General features: G+C 42.0%; 1 long non-coding RNA gene across 1 annotated transcript in view; it reads right to left on the reverse strand.

Annotated features, from left to right (window-relative positions):
• Positions 1-223: 223 nt before the first annotated feature.
• Positions 224-14,582, reverse strand: part of LOC141058831 (uncharacterized) — a 44,169-nt gene continuing 29,810 nt past the window's right edge. Inside the window, exon 3 of the long non-coding RNA XR_012222329.1 lies at positions 224-2,135. This is a non-coding gene — a long non-coding RNA (uncharacterized lncRNA). The remainder of the gene's footprint in view (positions 2,136-14,582) is intronic.

The following is a 14,582-nucleotide window of genomic DNA, read 5'->3' on the forward strand; positions in this document are numbered from 1 at the left end:
CCAGAGCATACCACACCTCCTGGGCAGGGGAGGAAGCAAAAGACCATACTGACATTAGAGTAGGGGATCACAGAGGATTCATTTTGTGAGGTAAAATATTTCAGTGACTGTTTTTAAACAATATTTTACCTCACAAAATGTCTCCTCTGCGATCTCCTGCTGTAATGTCAGTATTGTCTTTTGCTTCCTCCCCTGCCCAGGAGCTGTGGTATGTTCTGTACACGGTCAGACTCAGGGGTGAGAGAGACAGCGCACAGGGCGGAGACAGCTCAAACGGGACAGCACATGAGGGGGAACACAGCACAGGAAGGAGAGACAGCAGACAAGGGGCATAGCACATGGGGTAGACAGGTCAAAGAAGAGAGCACAGACGGGAGAAGTCAGCACATGGGGAAAGAGAGAGTGGATAGGTGGGTGAGCACATGGGGGGAGAGATTCCCAATGCTATAAAGCCTGCCCCCATCGTGACATTACCGCCCTCCCGATGCGATAGCATTGTGCCTCCATCTAGTACTGTATATAGGAGCCTATATAGGAGCTTACACTGTATACAAGAGGCCATGTTGGGGATCACACAATGTATAGAGACGATATGTGGAGTTCATGCTATATATAGGCTCATACTGTATACAGGAGGCTATGTAGATGTTCATATTGTATACAAGAGGCTATGGGGGCTTATACTACATATAGGAGGCTATGTGGGGGGCTTATGTACATAAGAGGGTATGTGGGGGCTCATACTGTATACAAGAGGCTATGGGGGCTCATACTGTATATAGATAGGATATGTGGAGCTCATGCTGGTCCATATAACAACATTGATAAATAAGGCAAACAAGGAAAGAGGGGGCCTCGATAGTAAAATGGATTACTGGCAACTACCTGGTACATTACCATCAGAATCGCAGCAGTTTGTATCCAGTTGTAACAAGGCAATTGCACCTAAAGCGATTGCCTCTTGCATTCTCACGGAGACTCTACAGCCACAGTTGTCTCACCACTCGGCCTCATCACATGAATAGTAAAAAAAAAATATTCCAAGTAGAAAAAAAAATTAAATAAAAGTGAAAAGTCTACAGGTGGACGGTGAGAAGCGGTAATTGCTGTCGGGGTGACTGTGAAGTGACGCTCGCTCTTGTCTTCAAAGCGCCATTTCTACCTTTTTAAAAAGGTCAAGTTACAACTTATGCCTAAAGAGGACGGCGAATGGAAATTCCAGGTCCCGGACCGATCCCATAAATCCATCTCATACAAGCTCATAAGGCTACTAGTTTGGGTTGGGAGGGCCGCCGTCGGGCCAGGAAGGCCGCCATCGGTTCATTAGCCCTGGAACGCAGACATATGCCCCCTTACACTGCAGTAACTATTGTTCGTTGGTATTAGTTATTTCAGGGTAAGGTGAGGCTGACTAGCGTTCTTCCAGGGAATGAGTGACACAAAGCCAAGATTTCGACTTCATACCCAGAGATATGTGCACACGGATTACTGACAACCTCCGCAGTTATGGACTTTCGTTCCCCGGCTCCTTTGGCGAGCCTCTCCAGCACCCGCTGCCCCGGAGCGCTCTGTTCCTTCGTCTCCTCTTGACTTTCCATTGTAATTAGGCTCTGGACGAGGAAGGAGGGAAGCACCGTCCGGAGCAGTCTTCCTCTTTGTCATCGCTCCCGGAAGTCTCGGCACGTTTGGTGCAATCAGGGGGATATTCATCGGCCGCCGTGTCCCTGGCTCGTGAACGTCACTGCATTTACCGCGCTAACACCAATTATCGCTCTCAGGCAGAGCATTCATGTGGGTAAATAGACGGCTGATTACATTTTTAATTCTGGGATGAAAGGAAGAGCGAATCTGGGCAGCGTACGGGAAACGGAACATCGACAGGTGCCGAGGCGAGAGGAATAAAGGAGCAGGTGCCGGGAAGATCGCACCGCTAAGAGGCTGGAGACGAAGAGCTGACAATCAATAACCAGAGAGAAAATACAGGGAGGGGATCACAGCGTAACCAGCGGTATAAACCAGTGACACGCACGGTATCACGGGTGGAAGGCGACCGTCACATCTCTTACCTGCCAAGTAACCCTTCTGACAGGCGCCCCAATGGCTCCTCGTCTACTCGCAAAGCTATGGCTGAAAATCTGTATTAACAAAAAGCCACAAAAAAAAAACCTGTCACAAACATTCTGAAGCATTTCTGATCAATAAAACTAACTTTATTAGACATGTACTGTGGACAAAGCACACTTATTCCACCCCCCATAAAAACGCTGCAAAATGGGTGTTTCGACTGCAGCGATTATACTGTCTAGAGGGCAGTTATGACTACAAAAAAGAAGAAAGCGCAGAAAGATGCTGCTTACTACAAGCACATTCACCTAAAGCCGGAATCCATAACGGTCGCACAATTAGAAGCAAAGATGATGTCAATCTGAGTGATACATGCTGTGACGACTCCTCGGGGGCGGCGCTACAGCCACCATATAAACCTTTAAAGAAGCTAACAACCACACGGCACAACACCGCCTGCGATGTGCTTCTGCTTAAGCTCTTTTTAGCCATACTGGAGATTTCCAGGATGATGAACCAGGAATATTCCTTGCATTCAGCGAAGCAAAAACGAAGAGGACGCCCGACAACTCCGAGGGCACCATGCAGATCAGAGGCCTGCAAGCCGACAACGCTCGCCCTCTGAACCCATCACATTACGCGCGGTCTTTGTAGCTAATTAGCGGCCGCTGACAGGGCTTGGTTTTCTGCTCTACTCTAATGAGATCTATAATAGGTGTAAGCTCAGTGATACCAGTAAAAGTCTCCGAATGGAAAATTATTATATCAGTGATTTCAGAACTGGATGGCGCTACATTGTGAATCCCCATATATGAGAGCATAATGGCGGCAGCTGTACACACTGCCTCCATATACCATGCGCTTTGCGTCAGATGTTTGTATATACTTCTACAGAGTTTTAAAAAAAAGTGAACAAAAAAAGCAACTCTTTTTAGAGACCAGAATGAAAAAAAATGACAAAAATGTACTTTAAAGGATTGTCTTCATTAGTACAGAGAAATCTGCCGCTTTAAGATATTTTCTCACAGTGCTGAATTCACAACTACACTGCTCAATACTGCTGTCAAAGTGTCCTCCATGCTTCTCCTTTCTAGCAACTGTTTTATCTCAGCAATAGTTGAATTTGCATCTACACTACAGACTCCTTCCATTAATGTCATCCAAACTGCTGCTTTCTAGTGTTTTAAATCACTCCAGAGCTAGATTCATAGCTACAGTGCTCAATACTGCTGTATAAGATCATCCATACTGTTGCTTTCTAGTTAGTACGTTTAAGTCCAGAGCAGGATTCATAAACAACGCTGCTCAGTACTGCTATATAAATGTCATACATGCTGCTACTTTCGAGTTCGTATTTTTCACTCCGGAGCTGGATTCTCTGGTACACTGCTCAGTACTCCTGTATGATATCCTCCATGCTGCTACTACTTCTGAACATGTGCTACACTGAGATGTCACAGCAGGAATCCCTCATGTCTGTGTGTGCGGTGTATGAGGGACATCATAGAAGATTGTCTCTAGTCACTAGCTCAAACACAAATGAAAATTAAAGAAAAAGTCTGCAAATGGGAAACTGGTTAAAAATGCTTTAAACGAGTAAAATAATATCAAGAAACAGTACAAACAGCTTATTCTGAAACGTCACCCGAAATGACAGGAACACTTGAAGTCAATTCTACTTACAAAACATGAAAGTCGAATCTTCCAAATGTGCCTGAAGATTTGGAAACATTCTGCTCTCAGGAAAAAAGACACAAATCTGTAAATTATTCTGTTTAGGATGTTGTCAGAATATTAATATTTAAAGAGGAACAGCGGAAATGTATTAGCTGGAGAGAGAGCGCAGCACTGCTAAAAGGAAAGATGTCGGAACTCATGCAATGTTTTTCTCCTAGCCAGTAGGTGGCAGCACCATCAAGACAAAACTAATTATAAGACTATAATTAGCTGCAATAGAACTGATACCAACAACAGGAAGATCTAATGATATCACCGAGTGTGAACCGCATCCACATACTCAAAAATTTTGTTTACTTTTAAGAAATTTCAAGACATTATCTTTATATTAATTTTCCTGAGTTACATCCTATATTATACTCCAGAGCTGCACTCACTATTCTGCTGGTGCAGTCACTGTGTACATACATTACAGATCCTGAGTTACATCCTGTATTATACCCCAGAGCTGCACTCACTATTCTGCTAGTGCAGTCACTGTTGTACATACATTACTGATACTGAGTTACCTCCTGTATTATACTCCAGAGCTGCACTCACTATTCTGCTGGTGCAGTCACTGTGTACATACATTACAGATCCTGAGTATTATACCCCAGAGCTGCACTCACTATTCTGCTAGTGCAGTCACTGTGTACATACATTACTGATACTGAGTTACCTCCTGTATTATACTCCAGAGCTGCACTCACTATTCTGCTGGTGCAGTCACTGTGTACATACATTACATTACAGATCCTGAGTTACATCCTGTATTATACCCCAGAGCTGCACTCACTATTCTGCTGGTGCAGTCACTGTGTACATACATCACTGATACTGAGTTACATCCTGTATTATACTCCAGAGCTGCACTCACTATTCTGTTGGTGCAGTCACTGTGTACTTACATTACATTACTGATCCTGAGTTCCATCCTGTATTATACTCCAGAGCTGCACTCACTATTCTGCTGGTGCAGTCACTGTGTACATACATTACATTACTGATCCTGAGTTACATCCTGTATTATACCCCAGAGCTGCACTCACTATTCTGCTGGTGCAGTCACTGTGTACATACATTACATTACTGATCCGGAGTTACATCCTGTATTATACTCCAGAGCTGCACTCACTATTCTGCTGGTGCAGTCACCGTGTACATACATGACATTACTGATCCTGAGTTCCATCCTGTATTATACCCCAGAGCTGCACTCACTATTCTGCTGGTGCAGTCACTGTGTATATACATTACATTACTGATCCTGAGTTACATCCTGTATTATACCCCAGAGCTGCACTCACTATTCTGCTGGTGCAGTCACTGTGCACATGCATTACAGTTGTGGCCAAAAGTATTGACACCCCTGCAATACTGTCAGATAATACTCAGTTTCTTCCTGAAAATGATTGCAAACACAAATTCTTTGTTATCTTCATTTAATTTGTCTTAAATGAAAAATCATAAAAGAGAATGAAGCAAAAAGCAAAACATTGATCATTTCACACAAAACTCCAAAAATGGGTCAGACAAAAGTATTGGCACCCTCAGCCTAATACTTGGTTGCACAACCTTTAGCCAAAATAACTGCGACCAACCGCTTCCGGTAACCATCAATGAGTTTCTTACAATGCTCTGCTGGAATTTTAGACCATTCTTCTTTGGCAAACTGCTCCAGGTCCCTGATATTTGAAGGGTGCCTTCTCCAAACTGCCAGTTTTAGATCTCTCCACAGGTGTTCTATGGGATTCAGGTCTGGACTCATTGCTGGCCACCTTAGAAGTCTCCAGTGCTTTCTCTCAAACCATTTTCTAGTGCTTTTTGAAGTGTGTTTTGGTTCATTGTCCTGCTGGAAGACCCATGACCTCTGAGGGAGACCCAGCTTTCTCACACTGGGCCCTACATTATGCTGCAAAATTTGTTGGTAGTCTTCAGACTTCATAATGCCATGCACACGGTCAAGCAGTCCAGTGCCAGAGGCAGCAAAGAAACCCCAAAACATCAGGGAACCTCTGCCATGTTTGACTGTAGGGACCGTGTTCTTTTCTTTGAATGCCTCTTTTTTTTTCTCCTGTAAACTCTATGATGATGGCTTTGCCCAAAAAACTCTACTTTTGTCTCATCTGACCAGAGAACATTCTTCCAAAACGTTTTTAGGCTTTTTCAGGTAAGTTTTGGCAAACTCCAGCCTGGCTTTTTTATGTCTTGGGGTAAGAAGTGGGGTCTTCCTGGGTCTCCTACCATACAGTCCCTTTTCATTCAGACGCCGACGGATAGTACGGGTTGACACTGTTGTACCCTCGGACTGCAGGGCAGCTTGAACTTGTTTGGATGTTAGTGGAGGTTCTTTATCCAACATCCGCACAATCTTGCGTTGAAATCTCTTGTCAATTTTTCTTTTCCGTCCACATCTAGGGAGGTTAGCCACAGTGCCATGGGCTTTACACTTCTTGATGACACTGCGCACGGTAGACACAGGAACATTCAGGTCTTTGGAGATGGACTTGTAGCCTTGAGATTGCTCATGCTTCCTCACAATTTGGTTTCTCAAGTCCTCAGACAGTTCTTTGGTCTTGTTTCTTGTCTCCATGCTCAATGTGGTACACACAAGGACACAGGACAGAGGTTGAGTCAACTTTAATCCATGTCAACTGGCTGCAAGTGTGATTTAGTTATTGCCAACACCTGTTAGGTGCCACAGGTAAGTTACAGGTGCTGCTAATTAAACAAATTAGAGAAGCATCACATGATTTTTCCAACAGTGCCAATACTTTTGTCCACCCTCTTTTTTATGTTTGGTGTGGAATTATATCCAATTTGGCTTTAGGACAATTCTTTTTGTGTTTTTTCATTTAAGACAAATTAAATGAAGATAATAATACCAAAGAATTTGTGTTTGCAATCATTTTCAGGAAGAAGCTGAGTATTATCTGACAGAATTGCAGGGGTGTCAATACTTTTGGCCACAACTGTATGCTGGGAACCAAGCGATGGCGCTGGACTATCAGACTCCTGAGTGTTCCACCACACAAGGTCTCAGCTTCACGGTATCTTCCGCTGTCTCTCGGGTTCTTCAGTCCCTGGTGTCCTGGAGGCTCGTGTGCCACACTGGTCCATAGGTGGAAGTGAAGAAGGGGTCCAACTGACACACACAAGTCCTGCAAGACTTGTGGCATAGGGAAAGCTTAAAGGGGTTCTCCAGAACTTAGGACATCCCTACCAGATCGGTGGGGGGGTCCGATACCTGATACTCAGAATAACTGCTTGCAGCCCCCCACAGTGGCCGGATATAAGCAGCGCGTATAAATGAAGCCCTGTGTAGGGGCTGGTTTCAGCTACTGCAGCTCCAGTCCCGTTCACATCAATAGGAGCTGAGCTGCAGTATTCGAGAACCGCCACTATGCGGTGTACGGAGCTGAGCTGTGTAAATCCAGCTGCAAACAGCTGAACAAGGGACAAACAAACAAAAAGTACGGCCAAAAGAGGGCGATGAAAAACAACTGACTTACGGCCTGCGACAACCTTTGATGCAATGTAGTAGGGTACAATATATCCTGCGAGAAGCCCCCCAGATAAACACTGCAGCATGCTAATGAGTCAGCAGAGGGCAGCAGAGATGGCAGCAAACAGGAAACCAGCAGATCACAGCTGGGCCCGATCATCAGAAAGGAGCGCACAGCCAAATAGGAAACAGCCGCTATAGGTTGATAATTTATGGGTTAATCTGTGCACAGACCTCAAAGAAATCCGACACGAGATTACAGACATTGCCTTTGATCATGGAAAGTGTGAACGTCAGAGGATTGTTCCCGAGCCGAGAATACAACAATCATCCTTCAGCACAAGTGCACTGCGGTGCTCACATCACTGGATATTGTTTGGCAGCTGTACTGTAGAGCTCCTCACATGTGGTGCTGGGGGGGGGGGGGGTACTTACTAAAAGAAGCTAAAACATGTACTCCGGCTGCAGAAAGAGCACAGGTTACACATGAAGTTGTCCATGAACATGTACAATCCCCCAATTACCCCACAGAGCCCGGTACCTACCACCATCAATAGCTAATCCCCTGAAAGTTGGAGCCTGCGCCAGCCTAGTCCCCGGAAAGGGGGAGATAATTGCTGGCACAGTCCCCGGAAAGGGGGAGATAATTGCTGGCACAGTCCCCGGAAAGGGGGAGATAATTGCTGGCACAGTCCCCAGAGAGGGGGAGATAACTGCTGGCCGAGACACAGGTGAGGGGGAGATACAGTTAGGTCCATATATATTTGGACAGACAACATTTTTGTAGTTTTGGTTCTAGACATTACCACAATGAATTTTAATCCAAACAATTCCGATGCAGTTGAAGTTCAGACTTTCAGCTTTCATTTGAGGGTATCCACATTAAAACTGGATGAAGGGTTTAGGAGTTTCAGCTCCTTAACATGTGCCACCCTGTTTTTAAAGGGACCAAAAGTAATTGGACAATTGACTCCAAGGCTGTTTCATGGACAGGTGCGGGCAATCCCTTCGATAGGTTATTCTCAATTAAGCAGATAAAAGGCCTGGAGGTGATCTGAGGTGTGGTGCTTGCATTTGGAAGGTTTTGCTGTGAAGGAAACATGCGGTCAAAGGAGCTCTCCATGCCGGTGAAACAAGCCATCCTTAAGCTGCAAAAACAGAAAAAACCCATCCGAGAAATTGCTACAACATTAGGAGTGGCAAAATCTACAGTTTGTTACATCCTGAGAGAGAAAGAAAGCACTGGTGAAGTCATCAATGCAAAAAGACCTGGGCGCCCACGGAAGACAACAGTGGTGGATGATCGCAGGATAGTCTCCATGGTGAAGAGAAACCCCTTCACAACAGCCAACCAAGTGACCAACACTCTCCAGGAGGTAGGCGTATCAATATCCAAATCTACCATAAAGAGGAGACTGCATGAAAGTAAATACAGAGGGTTCACTGCACGGTGCGAGCCACTCATAAGCATCAAGAATCCAAAGGCTAGACTGGACTTTGCTAAAAAAACATCTAAAAAAGCCAGCACAGTTCTGGAAGAACATTCTGTGGACAGATGAAACCAAGATCAACCTCTACCAGAATGATGGAAAGAGAAAAGTATGGTGAAGGCGTGGTACAGCTCATGATCCAAAGCATACCACATCATCTGTAAAACACGGCGGAGGCAGTGTGATGGCTTGGGCATGCATGGCTGCCAGTGGCACTGGGTCACTAGTGTTTATTGATGATGTGACACAGGACAGAAGCAGCCGAATGAATTCTGAGGTGTTCAGAGCCGTACTGTGTGCTCAGATCCAGCCAAATGCAGCCAAACTGATTGGTCGTCGTTTCATACTACAGATGGACAATGACCCAAAACATAAAGCCAAAGCAACCCAGGAGTTTATTAAAGCAAAGAAGTGGAATATTCTTGAACGGCCAAGTCAGTCACCTGATCTCAGCCCAATTGAGCATTTCACTTGTTAAAGACTAAACTTCAGACAGAAAGGCCCACAAACAAACAGCAACTGAAAACCACCGAAGTGAAGGCCTGGCAGAGCCTCAAAAAGGAGAAACACAGCGTCTGGTGATGTCCATGAGTTCAAGCCTTCAGGCAGTCATTGCCAACAAAGGGTTTTCAACCAAGTACTAGAAATGAAAATTTTATTTACAATTATTTAATCTGTCCAATTACTTTTAGTCCCTTTAAAAACAGGGTGGCACATGTTAAGGAGCTGAAACTCCTAAACCCTTCATCCAATTTTAATGTGGAGACCCTCAAATGAAAACTGAAAGTCTGAACTTCAACTGCATCTGAATTGTTTTGTTTAAAATTCATTGTGGTAATGTCTAGAACCAAAATTAGAAAAATGTCGTCTCTGTCCAAATATATATGGACCTAACTAACTGCTGGTCCAGTCACAGGTGAGGGGTCCTTGAAGTCAATGCTGAAGTCCTTCATGCGCACATCATGAGTGCAGCTCTTGCACAACTGAACACCATCACATTCATGGACATTTACATCACAGACTCTGCAGATAATCAGACATTAAAAATGAGCTTAGAGGACACGTGGACAGGGTGAAGTAAATATATATATGTGAAAGTCAAAAATCTGGAAAATCTACAAAGAAAGTAAGCGAATAGCGCTAACCGTGACAGGCGTCTCTCATGCTTCAGTCTTGGCATTTAAGCCGTCAGTAAATGACAGTCCCCACAAGAGTGTGAGAGCGCAGACACAACCCCCGGCGAATACGCGCCGACATGAACTCTGAGCTCTGAGTTAGCACCAAAGAAGAAACATCAGGACAGACGAAGGAATAAAAGAGACTGACTGACGCACATCACTGTCTACAAAGAGAAGGGAATTATACTCAAAGAAATCTGTCAGTAAAAACAACACCCCCAAACCATACATCTGGGACTTCACATTATCTGTTGAACGTCCAAGAAACTAGCATATAATTAATATGTAAATATGGTGTTAAGTGCTCTGGGAAAGAGAGAGCACTTACAGAGCCACTGCTTCCCCAGCCTGCTAACTCACCCAGAACCGGCCTGTTTAGCTTCACCACTCACTGTCTGATTCTCAAGCCTGGCGATGGAGATCACTGCCTAAAGATGCTGGTGACAGGGGGAAGAAAGACCCAGGGAAGCAGAGACTCCTCAAGTGCACGGTCACACCCCGAGCACTTAGCACCTCATTTGCATATGAATTAAAACACTCTCTGTTATTAAGAATGTAGCAACAGAGAGAAGACATAAAGATGTTGATGAACACAAGATCTCCATGTCCAGATGTACAATTAGACGGGAGGTGCAGTTATCTTACTGGCAGATATCCTTTAAGGACTCTGTTATAAAAGTACAATAAATATAATACTATAATACTGCCTCTATGTACAAGAATATAACTACTATAATACTGCCCCCTATGTACAAGAATATAACTACTATAATACTGCCCCCTATGTACAAGAATATAACTACTATAATACTGCTCTTATGTACAAGAATATAACTACTATAATACTGTCCCCTATGTACAAGAAAATAACTACTATAATACCGCCCTTATGTACAAGAATATAACTACTATAATACTGCCCCCTATGTACAAGAATATAACTACTATAATACTGCTCCCTATGTACAAGAATATAACTACTATAATACTGCCCCTATGTACAAGAATATAACTACTATAATACTGCCCCTATGTACAAGAATATAACTACTATAATACTGCTCCTATGTACAAGAATATAACTACTATAATACTGCCTCCTATGTACAAGAAAATAACTACTATAATACTGCCCCTATGTACAAGAATATAACTACTATAATACTGCCCCTATGTACAAGAATATAACTACTATAATACTGCTCCTATATACAAGAATATAACTACTATAATACTGCTCCTATGTACAAGGATATAACTACTATAATACTGCCCCTATGTACAAGAATATAACTACTATAATACTGCCCCTATGTACAAGAATATAACTACTATAATACTGCTCCTATATACAAGAATATAACTACTATAATACTGCCTCCTATGTACAAGAAAATAACTACTATAATACTGCCCCTATGTACAAGGATATAACTACTATAATGCTGCTCCTATGTACAAGAATATAACTACTATAATACTGCTCCTATGTACAAGAATATAACTACTATAATACTGCCCCTATGTACAAGAATATAACTACTATAATACTTCCCCTATGTACAAGAATATAACTACTATAATACTGCTCCTATATACAAGAATATAACTACTATAATACTGTCCCCTATGTACAAGAATATAACTACTATAATGCTGCTCCTATGTACAAGAATATAACTACTATAAAACTGCTCCTATGTACAAGAATATAACTACTATAATACTTCCCCTATGTACAAGAATATAACTACTATAATACTTCCCCTATGTACAAGAATATAACTACTATAATACTGCTCCTATGTACAAGAATATAACTACTATAATACTGCCTCCTATGTACAAGAAAATAACTACTATAATACTGCCCCTATGTACAAGAATATAACTACTATAATACTGCCCCTATGTACAAGAATATAACTACTATAATACTGCTCCTATATACAAGAATATAACTACTATAATACTGCTCCTATGTACAAGGATATAACTACTATAATACTGCCCCTATGTACAAGAATATAACTACTATAATACTGCCCCTATGTACAAGAATATAACTACTATAATACTGCTCCTATATACAAGAATATAACTACTATAATACTGCTCCTATGTACAAGAATATAACTATTATAATACTGCCCCTATGTACAAGGATATAACTACTATAATACTGCCCCTATGTACAAGGATATAACTACTATAATACTGCTCCTATGTACAAGAATATAACTACTATAATACTGCCTCCTATGTACAAGAAAATAACTACTATAATACTGCCCCTATGTACAAGAATATAACTACTATAATACTGCCCCTATGTACAAGAATATAACTATTATAATACTGCCCCTATGTACAAGGATATAACTACTATAATACTGCCCCTATGTACAAGAATATAACTACTATAATACTGCCTCCTATGTACAAGAAAATAACTACTATAATACTGCCCCTATGTACAAGAATATAACTACTATAATACTGCCCCTATGTACAAGAATATAACTACTATAATACTGCTCCTATATACAAGAATATAACTACTATAATACTGCCCCTATGTACAAGAATATAACTACTATAATACTGCCCCTATGTACAAGAATATAACTACTATAATACTGCCCCTATGTACAAGAATATAACTATTATAATACTGCCCCTATGTACAAGAATATAACTACTATAATAATGCCCCTATGTACAAGAATATAACTACTATAATACTGCCCCTATGTACAAGAATATAACTACTATAATACTGCCCCTATGTACAAGGATATAACTACTATAATGCTGCTCCTATGTACAAGAATATAACTACTATAATACTGCTCCTATGTACAAGAATATAACTACTATAATACTGCCCCTATGTACAAGAATATAACTACTATAATACTTCCCCTATGTACAAGAATATAACTACTATAATACTGCTCCTATATACAAGAATATAACTACTATAATACTGTCCCCTATGTACAAGAATATAACTACTATAATACTGCTCCCTATGTACAAGAATATAACTACTATAATACTGCTCCCTATGTACAGGAATATGCCTTTTCTTGCCCTCAGTCTTTCCCGGCTCTGTATATTTCCCCTGGCGGTTCGGATACGGTTGTATAGTGTTGCACGGCGTTGGATTTGTACAGTTTTCTGGTCTTTGCTGTGAACTCTGGGCTGAACTTGTGTGACGGTATTTTTCTCGTGTCACGGCTCTTTTAAGACGCGGCCAGTCCTTGCGGCTTACTTATAACGTCTCTTATGAATAACACGTTTCTTGTTGGGTCTGTTACACTCACATTTCAGCTGACACTAATTTGTACATGTGGGAGGTATGAAATAAATTTCTGCAACAGATTCCCATGCATATTAATAAAACGGGAAAGAATCAGATGTATTAAGCGACGAGATCTCCACTTTATCTGGAGGGATGGGGGATATGGACAACTTATATGCAGCTGTGGCAAAAATGAAGAGACCGCTGCACAATGTTCAGTCTGTCGGATTTTTCTCTTTATATTTTGGAGTAAAATGTAAATTGCTCTTTTATTCTATAAACTCCTGACAACATGTCTCCGAATTTCCAAGCAATAAATTTTGTATTTATTTTCAGAAAATGAGAAATGGTCAAAAGAACAAGAAAATGCAGAGTGCTTGCCGACCTCAAATAATGGTAAGAAAACAAGTTCATCATCATTTAGAAACAACATTACTAATGTTTTAACTCAGGAAGAGTTCAGAGATCAATATTGTGTGGAATCCCCATGATTGTTAATCCCAGCTTTCCTGCGTCTTGGCTGCTTTCCTCCAGTCTGTCATTCTGCTTTTGGGTGACCTGATGCCACTCCTGGTACACATATGTCAGCAGTTCTTCTTTGTCTGATGACTTGTGACTCTCTATCTTCCTCTTGATTACATTCCAGAGGTTCTCAGTGGGGTTCAGGTCTGGAGATTGGGCGGCCATGACAGGGATTTCATGTGGTGCTCCTTCATCCACACATTGATTGATCTACAGGGGTTGGACAAAATGGAAACACCTAACGTTTTGGCCTCCTAATCTTCGAACATGTTATAAACATGCAAACCGTGACATATGGTAATATTTTGTAGTTGATTATTTATGTTATGTGATATGTGTATGTAAATTAACTGTTTGTTTTGCAGAATTGTAAGAACATTGATGAAAACCTGATACTAATGGCAGACCTCTCGGATTTTCAGAGGCCAAATTGTTGGTGCTCGTATGGCAGGCGCTAGTGTATCAGAAAGTGCCCGAATGCTTGGCGTGTCAAGAGGTCCTGTCTCCAAAGTAATGACTGCGTTTGAAAGAGAAGGAAAAACATCCGCAGCAAAGCACAGGTCCGGCCGAAAGTCGAAGTTGACTGAGAGAGACCGTCGGACTCTAAAGCGAACTGTGAGAGAGGATCGCAAGACCACGGCTCCGAAAATCACTGCTGAGCTCAATGAACACCTACAGAACCCAGTTTCCACGAAAACTGTTCGTCGGGAGCTGCACAAATCTGGATTCCACGGAAGAGCTGCAATTCGAAAACCGCTGCTCTCAATGACAAATGTTTCCAAGCGCTTAGAGTGGTG

This window comes from Dendrobates tinctorius, unplaced genomic scaffold, assembly GCF_039654945.1.
Source record: "Dendrobates tinctorius isolate UK_male_01 unplaced genomic scaffold, ASM3965494v1 ptg000215l, whole genome shotgun sequence".
Lineage (NCBI taxonomy): Eukaryota > Metazoa > Chordata > Amphibia > Anura > Dendrobatidae > Dendrobates > Dendrobates tinctorius.